Raw genomic sequence first — 12,330 nt, forward strand, 5'->3', positions numbered from 1 at the left:
GATGCTGTCGAGAAAAGTATGGCATTCCATTTGAAATAAGCAAGTTATTGAGGATTGAAGTCGTGCAACTTCGGAGGCCTATTTCGAGGGTTATGGAAAACTTTTTTAAAACTAAAACATGTCAAAACGTAGCTTATTATGTCGCCTTGGAGCCTCATAAGATCGGTTCCAAAATTCGCAACGGTTAGGGAACAGCATTGATTTCCGTGAGACCTTGCAGTCATCAAAATTTTCGAATTTTCACAAATAACTCGAAAATGGTAATTTTTTTATATAAGACCTATTTCATAAACTAACTTTAAAATTTGACGATAAATCCGAAAATGGCAAAAAAATTGGGGGGTTCCATTTAAAAAAACATAATTTGGTACTACCACACTTTTATGACAGACCCTGTACATTTGAAAATAATTTAAAAATACGTACCTTTTATTCCCCAAAAACTTTACTAAGACATATTTCCTTCCAAAACTTATATTTACTGAGATATCGCACTTTGACGCACTAATGAGCAACCCTGTATATATTATCATATCCATAAGAATTCATTTCATTCTTAATAGCATCTACAAATTCGTTTGCTTTTTTTATTATTATACGTTGCTCTCTCGCGTTCTTCTTGGTTATAAATTTTGTTATTTTTCTGGAAACAATACGATGACGATGCTTAAATTTTTTTATCCAGTGGTCAGAAGCTTTAAAGGCAGTATTAACTAATCCAATATGTCTATTTGCCTGTAAAGCCCATCGACGAATATCTATGTCGTGAATAGGCAAAAGTTTCTCTAATGCTTCCATGAAATTATTTAAAGTAAATTGCGATATTTTTGCAAACTTTTCTCTGAGTTCCTCCTTGATTTATGGTATACTCCCAGCGTTTCAACTGCTTTCTGGATAGTACCTTTCTAAAGTTTTTCTGCACTGTAGATATTTTTAAATTACCATTTTTTCCAGATTTCCAATATTTTACAGCTCTTTTCTTATAATCGAAACTTAAAGGTTCGATGTCTTTCGTACAAACACTTTCCGAACTAGAATCGCTATCATCTAGATGATATCTTTGAATCTCTTCTTCGTCTTCTATAATTTCCAGCTCATGTGCTTCAAACGGATCATCAAAATCAAGACTATCTTGTGTTTCAAATTCTGAAGATACATCATTACAGGCATGTTTAATAATGCCTTCTAGTTCTTTAGCTATATCCTGTTCCTTTTCTGTTACCGGTGTACTTGGAAGATTTAGTGCACTGAACGTTAATAATAATAGATTTACTACATTAACTGGATTGATCAACATTGCGTAGTCTAAAATGCTGGTAACCACTATATGAAGGTTTACTTTTAAACACAGGTTCGTATAAGAATGTCTTTTTATATACCGTCAGGGCATTATTATCTATTACCATTATTTAGATATGATGCACAATTGTTAAGAAAAGTAAATAAGATTAAATAACTGTAAGATGAATTATGGATGCATTCATTATATGCACAATGTCATAGTGTCACATGCATAATTTATGTTCTATAAATTAAATGTTGTTGAAATTATATGTATATTTAGAATAATTTTTAATTTTATGAAGGTAATAGAGTGAATGAAATCTAATTAATTTTAATCCCCATTTTCATTTTTCTTTATTGTTTTAAATAGAGATGAATCAAAGAAACAGATCTACAGAAGATTTTTACTTCCATTAAAAAAAAATTGAAATAATCAGGGGTGATGGCCCCCACTATAAATTTTGCAATTTAGGATTTGGATCAGTGGAATATGTCCTCCTTGAGACTCTATTTGTTTAGTAATTAAATAATGATGATTGTTAGAAATAGTCATTTTTTAACTTCTGTGTACGTTTTTACAGGATAAAAGTGGATAATATTATTTATGCGGATTATGTGATACCACATATAGCAGAGATACATGTATTATAATTACATCATTAGTACTTAAATTACCTCTTTTTTATTATGAAACATTTTCTTCTGCGACCTACGGTTCTGAAGTTATAAGCAGTAGAACATGGCGTGCACACTTTTACTTAAACAATTATAACTTTTGTTAGAAATATGGTATCGAGTTCTACTTTACACCAATCTATTGAGAAATATTTTCTCTATAAAATGGTAAAAAATTGTATGAGACAGCTCGAGGCATGCAAAAACGGGGAGAAAAACAAATTAAATTTTCAAAAAAAAAAAACTAAAAGTGATATTTTTTTCGGATCTAGATGGATCGATGAAGAATTAAAAAAGGAACATTTTGCTTTTTTATTTGTTGCTCTAACTCATCTGAATCAAAAGTTATCGTCAAAAAACGAAAAATTGGCGAAACTTTAGGGGTAGTTTTCACCCCTTAAACTTTGAAGATGGCACGTAAAATGTACATCATTATTTTTAGATAGGTTTAAACTACTTCTGTGCAAAATTTCATTAAAATCGGAGGGGGACACTTGGGTCCCTTTCCTTGTAAGTTTTGCAACTCACACATTCCATTGGTTGTCTTGTGTCTCTCTTCATCCTTCCCCTCTTTCTCCGCCCTTCCGACAAGGTTAGAACTACCAGTAGCAAACTCTACCTCCGACATGGCCTTCAAGATCATCAGAGTCATACAAGCCCTTCCACTACGACAAAATGGACACCTCGGGAGGAAAATACTTGAACTGCGATAACTCGGGCAGACGTTGGTCAAGTTCCTAAAAGAATAACTCTCATTAATCGACACGTTGAAATCTATAGCTTGCATCAACCCTGATGTTGTCATATTGTGAAGTCCACGAGATACATTAACAACTTTTTTACCTATTCTTTTGCACTTTCCTAATTCTTGAACTGCGCTAACAGACGTGAAACTCGGACAGACGTGGCTCAAATACCTTCAAAAATAACTCTCATTAATCGATTCGTCTAGCTGTATAACATGCTGCAAACCTTGTATTGATATATTGTAAAGTTTTCGAGAAACAACATCACTTTGTATAGTCCATACGAATTCACTTGGAACAGCATAAAAACTAAATTCCGCCTAACAGTCGGTTTTTTCTTTGTAGAACATAGACGTGCGCTTTTTTATTTTTAAAAAGGGATTTAATACATAAATTACGAATATTTACGTACTCACTCGTTACACACAATAATATAAATAATATAGTAATATACACAACAAGCAAAATCAAAAAACGCCACCGACAAATACTAATAATCAGTAAATAAACAGATCGATAATATTGACGACTATAGTGGCACTCGCGCCCAAAATTACACTCCTTTTTTACCATGCATTTTGTCAAAATCACGGAAAAACAGATTCCAAGATTTTATCCAATCAAAATTGGGCAGTGTCCAATAAAATTACCTGAGTCCACGTGGACCCTCCTCGAAGTGATACAGGAACTGATCATTAAATCATTATATATATTTCGCTATTTTATTTCAACGCGTGCTGTAGAATATTGACCATACCACAATTTTAATGCCATTCCAAGTGACTTTGTATAGATTATATCTATTCTTTTGGTACCATCTTTTTGTACCTTAAATACTAAAACCCATGGTTTATCATCATGGGGTTTAGTATTTATGGATTTACAGGGCAGGTACAAGTTCTCTTTTCTTTTAGGTTCGGTTGGTCGTTGGCAACTCAGGAGTCGCGTCTCCGCTTACGAAGGCCGTGTAAGGTTAAGGGGTCAATTCGGCCCCCACGGGCGATCGATCTGAAATTTTTACCAATTGTCCCTATCACTCAAATGACTTACCACATAAAATTTCAATTTCCTAAGTCTCACCATTCAAGGGTAGGACGGGGTTGAGGGTGAAAACTTTAAAACGCCATATCTCGGGAACTATTCATCGTACAGCGTGGGGCAAAATGGTGCGTCCTTCAATAACCACCTTCTTATTTTTATATACTTGGAGATTTATCGGTTGATGCCAAAAGGCCGAAATCTCAAAAAAAAAACAAACTTAGGTGATTTTAGAGGAGTTCGCACTTTGGTACACTAACCATTTTTGCACACTGTGTAGAGGGCCTCTCAAAGTATCTACCCACGTTGAATCAGATTTGTACAAAATTCAGTATTTGAGATATAGCGATTCAAAGTATAGGTATACGGGGTTATTCATCCAACCCGTTCATTAGAAGTTTACTAGGATCTAAAAGTGATTCGGTGATAAATTTCGGTACATCGCAGAAGGCCCCAAGTATACGCATTAGGTACTTGTTTAGGTCCTTCAAACTTTTTTGTTTTTAACGGTAGACCAGTTTTGGAGCAAAAAACGTATTTGCGCAGTATTTTTGCTTAAAAAAGATATACCTTAATCAAGTCGCTAACTGCAATCATTCTCGAGAGAAACGCTTGTAAAGTAAATGGAATGGAATGTAATTTTCTAAATTTTTATTTTTTAATATTAAAAATAACATTAAAAAATTACTTAAGTAACTGTTCAAAATGCCCACCATTTACACGCACACAAAAAATTGTAGAAAATTTCATAAGTTTTCCTCTTGCCATTTCATAATTAAGGCTAAAAATTGAATTTTACATTTCAAATTTGCCATCCTGTAGCTCGGTTATTATCAACTTTTGGACTAAGGCAAATGTGATTAAATCGTTTTATTTTGATCTCAGCTACCTATGGTAGAGCGTTGTAAAGACCTTTGCTATGGCTTGCCTTGCTATAGACATGCTATGGCGGGATAAATGTGCATGTTCTGGAGTATGCAGACCATTTCCACCTACACCAGTGGCGTCCGTGCGGCCATTCAATGGGATGTTTTTAATTTAAAAAATGGCACGCTACTGACTTTTTTTTAATATGTAAATTTTTTTCTTCATATTCCATCAATTCTTAACAAAAAAGGTCTCTTAGTATTTTATTGCTCAAGTGGTCGTTTTCGAGAAAAAAATAATTTCTCATTGATGTGCCTAGCAAAAATGGGTGTAGGTTTCCAAGTGTGATTTTTTTAAGGAGACATTTTTAAAAAAATTAATTTTTCATTAATTAATACATACAGCTAAGGTCGTATAAATAGCACACATACTAAATTCATATTTTTTTTTAAATTGTAAATAAACAAATAGGAATTTTTGCTATAGAATATTCTTCTGATAAACCCTAAAAAACAATCGTCTATAGATTTGCCTTTTTGCACATTTCTCCGTTTTTTAAATTAAAATTTATTATTTTACATTCGGCATTTAAATAGCACGTTTGGCTTAAATTTAAAGTTAAATATTTAAAAAGCGGTTCCTATCTTCTTAGATTGTATAAAACAGTAAGTAAATGTTTTTTTCTTACATCTTAAATAATAAGCAAGGTTTTCAAGTGGGAAGGAAGCGACATTGTGGATCTGAAAGGCGACAACTGATCATGCAACTCAAAAACGAGGGAAAGAATATTTCTCAAATAGCCCAAGATTTAAGATGTTCTCGAAAGCTAGTTTACAATGCTATTCGCTTGTATAATAGTACACAAAGTTATGAAAACACGGTAAGGGCTCCTAGGAAACGAAAAACTACCGAACGAGAAGATAAAATTATAGTAAGAATGAGCAAAGCAAATCCTTTTTGGAGTGCAAGCGAAGTTAGGAGACAAATAATTGAACATCATGGTATCCAATTGTCGCTGAAGTCAGTAAAACGAAGATTGAATGAAGCAAATCTTCGTGGTTGCCGCACCAGAAAAAAACCGCTTGTCTCTCGACGGAATAGGCTTCGCCGAGTTGCTTTTGCTAGAAAATATTTAACAGAAAACATTAATTTTTGGAAAAAATGTTTATTTAGTGATGAAACTAAGATTAATCGTCTGGGAATGGATGGAAAAATCCATGTTCGTCGACCTTCTAACCAGAGTGTTAATGAACGCTACACAATTAAGACTGTGAAGTTTGGTGGAGGATCTCTCATGGTTTGGGGTGCTATGTCTTGGAAAGGTGTTGGGCCGATTCATAGGATAGATGGAATTATGGATCGATTTGTCTACAAAAACATCCTGGAAACCATTATGGAACCTTACGTGGAGGAATTTATGCCAGTTACTTTTAAGTTTGTCCAAGACAATGACCCTAAACATTCATCTAGACTGGTAAAGAATTGGCTTAAAGACAACTCGGTGGATGTTTTAGATTGGCCAGCCCAGAGCCCAGATCTGAACCCAATAGAACATCTGTGGCAAAGAATTAAAAATGATTTGAGTGGCAAAAATGCCAAAAACATGAATGAATTATGGGAGTTCATTGAAGAAGCGTGGAATGGAATTCCTAACGACTTTTGCCAAAGATTGGTAGAGTTTATGCCTGCCAGATTGACAGCAGTTATCCAGCAAAATGGATATCCCACTAAATATTAAAAAAATTTAGATTTTTATGAACGAAATTAGAAGTGTGCTATTTATTTGTCCCATAATTTTTTGAAATATATTTTTTTTGTAGATTTTTTCATACATCTTAGAAAACTTATATGCTTTTTTGCTTGTCTAGATATATTAAAATATTTAAACATGGAAAATGATTAGATTGTATACGTTTATTAAAACTTATCTGGAATATTAAAAGTGTGCTATTTATACGACCTTAGCTGTACATATATGTCATATATACATATATACATACAAGTAATACATAAAATGTCCCGAATTTTATGTCCGCATCTCAAACCGTTTTTGAAATATTAAAAAAATATTTAAAAAAAAGGAATTAAACACCCTGTATCTTGGAAACGAAGCGATTTCGGATCTAACTTTCTTTGTTCTAAATATTTGTTTTTATGAGCTCTACAACCCCTGAAAGTTTGTCGATATATTTATGAAACACCCTGTATAGTAGACATTAATTGTCGCCGCAATCTGTATACTAGCTGTTAAGGTGTAATGTAATAATCTCTCTAATTTGCAAATAAAATTATTTTTGAGTTTGAGGTTCCCATCTGATCACCTAAGTCAAGCGACGTCGGGCGTGGTTAGTATCTGGATGGGTGACCGTCTAGGAACACCACGTGCAGTTGCGTTTTTTTGTTTTTTTTTTAATAATATTTTGTTGATTTCCCCTTTTCATTCACGGATCCCACAAAATTCTATACGCAACTGTCATACCACGTTGATCTACCGGTTTCCGTTCAGTCTTTAGTGTCCTTTCATAGAGAACGGACGTGTGCCTAAAACTCGGCGACATCAAAGACACCACAACAGCAAATCTCGACAAAAATAATAAATAAATAAACCCATTGCGACAAAACACAGAGATGGCAGCATAGACACCAGAGAGACCGACAAAGAGCGGCGCGACTGTGTGTTGTGAGTGCGTTTACACCAGCACCCTTTTAGGGCAACCCCATCAGGGGACCCTCGGCCCTTCATCCAATAAATCGCATGACAGCAACAACTCAAACATAGAAAATTGTGATGTGGGCACAGAAAGGAAACTCCCAGATGAGTTACGCGCTTTGACCCCATCAACATTATCTAGTGATCCAGACACGGATGTGTTTTATAGAGCTAGAAGAAAACGTCACAGCATACTTTGCTCTCAACTGAAAGCAACCAAAACTTGTCTGAGATATAAAGTCCTCTTGAATGACATGAAGAACGTCCTCGACAACAAAAAATCCACAAAACTTCTTAAGGTAGTAAACCACATCCGTGTTAAGCCCACAAAAAAAGGAACACCAAAGAGTGTCCCAAAAACAAACATCTCCAGCAACCTGTCTCGAAATTCCCAACCTTCCCACAACATGGCTCCCTCAAGGGCGCGAAAGAGCCAAAGTAAGGAGTTCACAACCCTATCAAATGGGGAAATCAAATTCGCAATCCCACACAAGTGGAAACGGTCAACCGATACAAGCCACTGGAGGACAAAACGGTAGAGGATATGCAGACTGAGGAGGCTGAGGACCACCTGTCTACTTCAGCCAGTCAACCCATCCACAACTAACCTAAGAAAACGGGGCACCGACAAGCCCCCCCTCCCCCGTGGAGTACATTAATGACTGGACCCACCTCAAACGGAATTTCCAGTTGGTAGATTTAAAATTCCACACGTACACTACATCCGAGAACAGAATGTATGCTTTTGTTCTCAGAGCAATACAGGGGAAAATCTCGTCGGAAGAGGCAAAAAGCGAACTGAAAGAAGAAAATGGCGTCCCAGTCAAAGAAGTCCATTTGATGAAAACCGTGTTCCATCCCCTATACCTGGTGGTGATGGATAATTCGTATACCTTGAAAAAGCTCCAGAATCAGATGAAGACGGTCTCCAATGTCCGCGTTCGCTGGGAGAATAGGAGAAACCAGCGCGACATCATCCAGTGCCGCAGATATCAAATGTGGAGGCATGTCGCCAGAAACTGTCACTGCAAATTCCGATGTTCCAAGTACGCCCAGGAACATCAGATCACAGAGTGTACCGAGAAGGCTGCCCTCAAATGTGCAAACTGTGGAGAATCTCATAGATCCTTTGACAAGAGCTGCCCAGTCTACCAACACAGGATCAAAGCATTATCGAAGAAGAAAACGGTCTACAAAGACGCTCCATTGCCGTCTAACCCTGCATGAACCAGATGCTCATCACCTGGATAATGCTCGACCAGCCATGCACAGCTTAAGGGAACAGAATCCCCCCGAAAGCGAACCGCCACCTCGGGACCATCCAACCCCCTAACCGAGGACTACGATGTAAACTTTCCGAGTACGCTCGGCCAGAAAAGTAGGCAGATGCCGAACACCATTAGAGGTGCAAAGTGCAAACACGCAGGGTAAGTTCATCGTCTTAAAAGACAAATTTGCGGAACTAAACATTTTGATAAATTTGAACGAAATGTTGTCGGCATTAGATTATTACATATCCACTTTAAAATTTTGCAAAACATCCGAACAAAAATATATTGTCAGTCGGCAATTTTTCACCATGAACATTCAAAATTTCAAAATTTAATTTCAATCACGTTCAATATTATCGAGTGGAATTGTAATGTTCTAAAAGTCAAATTGGGTGAATTCATTCACTATTTGAGCACTAGAAAAATCGACGTCGCCGTGATCCTGGAGACGAGATTGAGAGACGTCGATAAAATTCGAATTAAGCATTTTCGCATAGAGTGAAGCGATAAACCAAACGCAAGAGGGTCGTAGGGATATTGATATAGTCATATGTAACCGCATAAATTACAAAAGACTCCCTCAATCCCTCACAAACATAGAGCACGTATCCGCCCGTGGAAAACGGCGTGCTCTTGACCGGGGCGTATGCCTCCCAACCTAAACTTCACACCTGCCGACCTCAATGGTTTTTTCCCTCCTAATCGAAGGGTGTTAGTGCTGGGAGACTTCAATACACGTCACTGTCTGTGGAACAACAAACACCTAAATACCCGAGGTACCGTGCTCGCGAACTTTATCTCGGACAGCGCGGACTTGCATTTGATGTATCCCAGTACACCCACACACTTCCCGCCTAACGGAATGTCACTCACCACAATAAATCTGGGAATCGTCAGAGGCCTAAATGGTCTGTCAGACCTCACCACTGACAACGCTCTTAATTCTGATCATCTCCCGGTACACGCTTCTTGGAACGACCTCAGGACAAGATCCGGTGGTATAAAATACTTCTATAAAGATTTCAGTTCGAACTCTTACAGGATTAACATTTCTAACAAATGTACAATTTCAAGTCAAATAGAGACTTCCAAAGCTTTGGACCACGAAATTCGGAAACTGACGGAGATGATCCAGAATTAACAAAGGTAATTGGCCAAAGAAGTACCGTATAGGCCTCCACCAGATAACATGCCCTCCCAGATCATCGATTTGATAAAGTTCAAAAATAAAGTTCGGAAAAAGTGGCAAAGTTCTAGGCGGGGAGCAGACCGATTGCCGTTCAATGTCTTTACGATAATCATCAGACAAAAAATTAGCGCCCATAAAAACGAATGCTGGTCAAGGACCCTACAGGGTCTGAGTATTCAGGACAATTCCCTTTGGAAAATTGCTCGAAATCTACGTAGAAAGTACGAGAAACTTCTCACCATTCGACACAACAGGGCAGGAATTCGTTTCAAATGTGGAGAAGGTCGAGGTATTTGCCAGTTTCCTCAGCGCGATACATGCAGGAACTCCAAACGTCAATCAGGAATAGGTTGCGATTGACGAGGTCGCCCGTAGATTAACCGAAAGGACCTATCTCATCCCCTCACACGTTTACCGATCCATTCTGTATACCCCTTCGAAAAACTAGAAATCCTTGTGTCGGGTCCCGAACAATAAAACTCCGGGACCGGACGACATAACATATTCTCTCCTCAAAAATTTGTTAAGAAAAGCAATCGTTCAAATCACCCACATAACAAACGCCATTCTCAAACTGCAGTACTTTTCAGAAGCCTGAAAACGGGCCGTAATAATCCTCATTCCAAAGCCTGGCAAAAACCTAGCCCTACCCTCGTCATATCTTCCCTTATCTCTCTTGAACACGTTGGTAAAACTGTTGAAATTATAATGCGACACTGCTTGTACTTTGAATGTTTTATTTCTGCTTGCCTTTTGTTCGTGTTGCAAGAATTTAGCAATTTTCTGGGTTCTTTCTAAAAAGGGCCATATGCGAGCTCATCTGGCAATCCGTAATTTATGACGTCAGATTGGGGTAGTCCTTGGTGAAAGTTCTTTCTTGTTGCTTGCACATGTGTTTTGTTTAATTCTTAAGAACCTTAATTAGCAGGTCAATTGCATTGGCCTGGTTTTTAGTTTTAGTAAGTTAGTTCATTCTTTTCACTCGTACTATAAGGATCTACTCAATAAAATTCTCACTACTCTGTAGAAGTGTATATTTCTCGTTCTCTACGGAGACTCAAAATACCTAAAAAAAAACTAATCGAAAAGATTATTTTGATGAGGATGAGCAAAATCGTAACCCATAGAGACATCCTTCCTGTGGAACAATTTGATTTTAGATCAGGCCACAATACAACCCTACTTATGGCGAAAGTGGTCAACGACATCTTTACCGCATATAACTGTCAAATGAACACGGCGATGCTCTTACTGGACATGGAAAGAGATTTCGACTCCGTGTGACGCTCAGGTCTCATCCACAAACTTGCCATAGTTCTCAGTTTCCCCCTCATTTCGTTTCCCTCATTTCCTGTTACATAATCGGACATTCCTTTAACGTCAAAATCGAACAATCTCTCTCCCACTTCTACTTACTAGCAATGGGTGTCCCGCAGGGTACAGTGATGTGCCCATTACTTTACTCTCTCTATATTTCGAACATATCCAAATTTCCCACCATCAAATTGGCCATCTACGCGGACGACACCGTCATATTGTATAACTACAGGTTTTACGCCCAAGGGGTGAAATAGCGACTGGCACATCACTTCACTCTCCTCCTTCCATACTTCGGCAAATGGAAACTGAAAGTCCACCTGGCCTAGGCCGAGTTAGTGGTTTTCACCCATAATATCACCAATCATCAGATCATGAATTCTTTGCTGGTGGACGAAACCCCGATCTGACAGCAGAGGACCGTGAAGTACCAGGAATCATGCTCGATGAATAGCTGTTCTTCAGGGACCACCTCACGCATGTCATCCAAAAAACCTTCGCAGGCCAATAGAAGTTGTACCCGCTGATTAACCCGAAATCAGTCATGGTCCCGCCAACAAACTCCTCATCTACAAAGCAGTCACAAACCCGACGATACTCTATGGAGCATCCGTGTGGTGCATAATATCTGACTCGCAAAAGAAGAGACTGTAGATATTCCAAAACCAAATACTAAGAGAAGTTTTGTTAGCTGGCAGATACATCTGCATACGTGACCTTCACGAGATGACCAGGACCGAGTACGCCTCCGAATACATAGACAGGATCTCCGACAAATTTTATACATACCAAGTTTCTAACGAGGGATCTAACCCGTCTTGGATTCGATACAGAAAACCGCGTCAAATATGGACCGGCGTACAAGCGTCTTCCAGTATGTTTCGAGCCGTGGAGGTCTCCTTGACCAGCATTAACACCACCTTATCTTATCTCATTCCGTGAATGCACTGGTCTCAGTCTAGAAAATCCATTGGAAAAGCTTGGCAAGAACTCTGTAAGTCTGCTTCAGAGATCTTGAAAGGCTCCTGAAATTCCTCGAATACCACGTAGTAAATGAGGCTGCCCCTTAAATTAGTTTTTCAGCTGATTTTTCCAGTACACTGCCTAATCCAACAACATTACGTCACGCATGAAACAGTCTAAAACAAAATACTTTTTACACACAAATGTACGTCTTAGTTTCGCAAATGTTTACATAAGAGCTCAAAACCCAGGTGGTAAACTGTCTGAGGT

General features: G+C 37.9%; 1 protein-coding gene across 1 annotated transcript in view; it reads left to right on the forward strand.

The window, feature by feature from the left end:
* LOC136412587 (juvenile hormone esterase-like) overlaps positions 1–10,079 on the forward strand; it is a 45,665-nt gene extending 35,586 nt beyond the window's left edge. The window contains exon 12 of the mRNA XM_066395691.1: positions 10,070–10,079. The gene's annotated coding sequence lies outside the window, so the exon portion shown is untranslated. The remainder of the gene's footprint in view (positions 1–10,069) is intronic.
* Positions 10,080–12,330: the final 2,251 nt, after the last annotated feature.

Source organism: Euwallacea similis, chromosome 12, assembly GCF_039881205.1.
Source record: "Euwallacea similis isolate ESF13 chromosome 12, ESF131.1, whole genome shotgun sequence".
In the NCBI taxonomy this organism is placed as follows: domain Eukaryota; kingdom Metazoa; phylum Arthropoda; class Insecta; order Coleoptera; family Curculionidae; genus Euwallacea; species Euwallacea similis.